We start from the raw sequence: 5,195 nt of genomic DNA on the forward strand, positions 1-5,195 counted from the left end.
CATTGGCATTCATGTTTTAAATAGGGGTCAGCCTAATGATTCCAGTTTTGGGTTGAATGATGTCTGTAAAGTTAAGATATGAATGGAATGGCCCTTACCTTCAAATTTGGTTGCATTTTCAGTCTTTCAAGGTATTTGAATTTTCCTTCATCATATGCCTATAACTGAAAACCCAAATACAGGAAGTTATCTTGCATGGGGTTATTTTTTTAAAATCAGATAAGCTCTTGTAATTTGACATTGATTGCTTTTCTAGGAAGGGAAAAATTGCCTAAATGGAAAAAGACAGCTAATTAAAAAAATACAAAAATGGAGTGATTGATACATCTAAACTCAAGTATGTTTTTCCACCCCTCATTCCCTAAGCAGAGGCTGAGAGGTGAGGTTGGATAGGATTGGCCAACTAGATCACATTGGGAAGCGTAAAATTGAAGAAAACTGACACAGTATCTTCTGATTCATGCCATTGGCTGAGAAATTGTGCTTTTTAAAAGCTGCTTTGCTGTACTGGTTCTTACTCATCTAACTAGTAAAATAGTTCATTGCATTCTGGTGCCTCTGTTTGTCTAATGGTAGGATGTTCTCTGAACTTACAGGGACCTAGCTCTAGGTAGTAAGGTTAACTGTTGACTTCTTTACATTAAACTGCCCTTTGAGAGTCGGATTTTAAAAAAATGAGTGAGGTAAATACTGATGCCTACCCTAAAAGCCATTCCACCTTTCTCTTCCCAAGTGGTTGTGGTTGGGGGATGGGAAAAGGAAAGTCCTTGATCTTAGCAAGGATAGGAGATATCTTAAGATTAATATTTTTAAAAGTCATGACAATATCATTTCCCTTGGCAGTGATTGGTTCAAGAGTAGTCATGAGGCTAGGTTTTGTCCAGTAATTTGTAGGAGGAAGTCTGCTCCAAGAGAGTAGTAAAAGTTTCCCATCTGGAATAAAAGACAAATCAGTGCTTGAAATTTTGGCTGTGATACTTGGCATCACAGTAAGCAGGCATGAGGATGGACATTGCAGTAAGAAAGGCAGAGCCCTTGTCCTTGACACCCAGCACTGTGCTGCTCCCTCTGAGTATTTGTTCTGTGGGAGAACTGATAATTATGTAAGCTCTTAAAAACTGGATTTTCTGTTACCTGAGGCCAGTCTAATTTCTATCTAACAAAATGTTTCTATGCTTTAATCATGCCTCTCCTACTATTTTTCCTTCAGATTTGTAAAATATTTCTTAGTCTATAACTATATGTATCATTTAAAGTATTTTCTGTTTTCGGAGATGAGAGGCTTGTACTCCTTTCTGGTGGGATTGAGAACTAGAACTGACCCTCCCCCAATGAAGTGCACTCCTGCCAGTGAAGTCCTCTTGTTGACAATCTTTCACCATTCGCAGTACCTTGGTGAAAGGTATGAGGGGAGAGCAAAGAGGTGTTGGGAAATAGTCTAAAAATACATCTTATTAGTGAGGTTATTCAGTTTTTAGTTGGTATTGATATGTCTTTGAGCCATAAGGTTTTGTTTTGGTGTTTGACTTTGTTGACAGTCCCATTACGGTCTTTAAGCTGTTTCTTGAAGTGTATTCTCCCTTTTAGTATGAAAACCCACTTTATTTCCTAAGATGAATTATAATTAGGACTGCTTGGTATCGAGAATCTTTCTCACTTAATACCTCTAATGAGATACAAATGTTCGAAATGTGTTCTTAAGAGTGGATTGTATTTAGAGAGGAACCTACTTATTTTAGTTAACTAATCCCTTTGCTTTCATATCATACATCCTTATTAGGCTCTCATGTTCCTGTTCCATATGGAATTCTTGTGAAATCAGACCTCAGCAAACACTGTTTGTTATTAACTTTCAGGGTCCCTGGTACTGAAAATGTCATTGAAGTTTGTTGGCTCTACATATTTTGTTTTTATAGCACTCTTGCTTTTTTATAATTCATGATAAATACAATTCCTTCACTATTCTTGCAAAGTGAATTTTGTTTCTTAGTTGGTTCTTTTCTGGTGTTTATGCATTTACTTAGTAGCATAAAATAATTGAATATGTTTGGACAGCCCCCCCCCCCCTTTTTGGTTCCTCCTTTAGTCTGGAATGATCTTCTTAGCTCCTTGGGTCTCTGGACGTTGTGCATCTCTGTCCTTTTGCCAAAAACCTGTAAATGTCCTGGTAAAACTAACAGGTTACTATGTTTAGTAATAGTGCATTAGGTTATTTCAACTTCTAGGAGTCAGTGTTTTACCCTTCTCAGTGCCTTGTCCTCCCACTTTCTGAGGAAAGAAGACAAAGTAGTGAAAACATTTTGAAGAACTTGACCCACGATACACTTTTGGAGTTCGAATACTGGCTTCACTGCTTACAATTTGCATGCCCTTGGACAAGTTATTTGGCTTCTGTAGGTGTCAGTATTCTGTAAAGTGGAGGCTATACTGGTACTTTGTAGGTTGTTGTGAGAATCCTATGAGAAGATTTATGTAAAGATCTTACCATAGTGCCTGGTGCACGCGTACTGAGTATATAGCTGATATGATGGTATCTACCTGGATTTTTCAGAGTACTTTTTAAAATTTGTTTTTCCTTTGGCTCTCAGAACCACCCTGTGAAGAAGGAAGTATTATTAACCCTATTTTATAGGGAAAGTCATAGAGGCACAGTGTCAGTACGTAACTTTGTTACTAATAGAGTTGGGATTATAATCTAGATCTCTCTTCTTAATATGTTGTACTTAACTGTGAATTGGGTCCTTAGGAAGTTGCCCTGTTTTTGTGAAGTTTGTGATGTTATAAGATAGAAGGTATAGATGGGAAGGGCATAAATTCCTATTCCTTAAATCTGGCTCAGCGATAAGCCAGTTCATTCATTCTAAAATTATTTATTTATTAAATACAGATATTTCTCCCTTTGCATGGTTCCAGTAGGCAAAATTTCAGTTATGGTTAATTTAATAAAACCATCCCCCAACAACAGAGTTCAAATTTCAGTTACATTGTTATGTTAACTGAGTAATTGTATTAAAGTACAACTAGCACATCCTGTTATTTGGTTCTTGAACAGACAGTAAAGGGTTGTAGCTGTGTTACCTCCTTATCTCTCACATATAAGCCCAGGTAATGTTTTATGAAAAGGGATTATTGAAAGAGGGAATTGGCTGACAAAGATCAAAATGCAGCAAAGAAATGAAGAATGGTAACACTGAAAGTGAAATTTGAACCAGTGGTAAATAGAGTTCTAGAAAAAAATAGCTGACCATGGAAGATCAACAGTTCTAGAGACTGCATATGCAGCCAGAGGAGCTTAGCAAAGAATAACTTATCGTAAATTAGGAAGGTGACTGTAACCAAAAGGGGGACCTACCAGAGGAAAGGATGCTGGCAAAAAACTTCACATTAAAGGAACTCTTTAGGGATATTATACCACAATGAAAACACGAAGGGTAGAATGTTGGAAGCTAATCCAAATTTAGGCATACGCCAATTCACCAAGGCCTACAGAAGATGCTTATTTGATATTTTAAATTTATAAAGAAATAAAACACTTTCATTTTCAAAGTTTCTAATGTTTTGAATTACAATGTCCTAAACAAATGTTCTACTCCCCCCCCCCCCATTTTCCTATACATATATAACTGATAATAAGAGAGTTTTTAATGTTTTTGACAAAAATGTCAAGGGTCATAGAAAAAAATCATAATTTGCCAATTGATTATTAAGATCGCTTTGCATGGTTTTAGCTTGCATGGTCAATTTTATTGTCTTGCATTACCATGCAAAGCGAGAGCTGCCTGTATTTATTGCGCCAAGTGGGCACTCTTGTAAGTGGTAGGGATACAATGATGCCTTATGAAACATTATTCCAACATAGATTTATTGAGTGTCTGCCACGTGCCAGGCTGCATAAACACATGTGAATAAAAAGTAGTCCTTTTTCTCAAAGAATTCACATTTCAGTTGATTGATGAGAGACAAGATCATTATACCACAACATAATACATTTCTTGGAATGCAATGATAGGGAAATACCAGGCATTATAAGAACCTATAGAGAGGACATCTAACTTCGCATGGGAAGAGTGAGGGTTGAGAGATGCGGAGAGACAGCCTGGAAGATTTAGGAATTAATTTGGAAAAGTTGTGTTGAAGAGTGAGCCAGAAGTGAGAAACTTCTGCATGGAGGGTGCTGGATACTTTTAGAAGTGCTGGAATGTGGAGGGCAAGGTAGGGGACAGACAGATCAGTAATGCCTGGAAGCTATAGGCAGTGGGAGAGCCCTTGCAGTTTCCTTGTTTCTTTTAAACTTAGTTATAATTTGCGCTCAATAAAACTGATCCATTTTCATGTATCATTTGGTGTGTTTGATATAAGTCCTGAAGCCACCACCACAGTTCAGGTGAAGAACATTTACAACACCCCCTAAAATCCTTAGTGCTCCTGAGTGACTAACCCCTCCTCTCACCCCTAGCCCCTGACGACCACTGATGTGTTTTTTTGTCCTTGTATAGTTTTGCCTTTTTCAGAGTGTCATATAAATGGAATCATACAATACTTAATCTATTCAGTCTGGCTTCTGTCACTTAGTATAGTACTTTTGAGATTCATCCATATTATTGCATGTAAAAAACCCACACAACCCTTTGGGTTTTAAGCAAGAGAATTATCTGAGAGGTTTGATTGTAGGATGGATTTGAGGGGAGCAAGACCAGAGGCTTTTAATTTTATTATAATTTAGCCAGGTGGTAATGGAAGAGGGTTGCAGAGGAGAGGCTTGGTTTGAGGAGTGTGTAAGGAGGTGGAATTTATCTCAACTAAGGTAGGGAATGAAAGAGTAACAACAAATGGGGAAGAGCAGGCTCTGCATGTTGGCTGTGTTGAGAGGGAGGAATTTCCGATTATCCTGAGGTAAAGTCCAGCAGGGTGTGGGCATGCGAAGGAGTTGTTTTCTTTTCCTTTTGTATCCTTTCATCTTTGCCTGAATCAAATTTGCTAAACACTGACCTTGTTTAAAGGGCTTTCTTTCCTCTACATCCCAACACATTGTCACCAAGAATTTGCTCCCAACACTGTGGACTATAAAATGAAGAATGTCCTTTTCATACAGTATCAGCTAACTCAGTTCATCAGCTTTTACCCATAATTTCCCATAGGTAACAGTGCAAATGTCTCTAGAGAAGCTGTGGTTTCTTCGTCCAGGGTGCTGGAAG

Source organism: Miniopterus natalensis, chromosome 12 (genome assembly GCF_054644295.1).
Source record: "Miniopterus natalensis isolate mMinNat1 chromosome 12, mMinNat1.hap1, whole genome shotgun sequence".
Lineage (NCBI taxonomy): Eukaryota > Metazoa > Chordata > Mammalia > Chiroptera > Miniopteridae > Miniopterus > Miniopterus natalensis.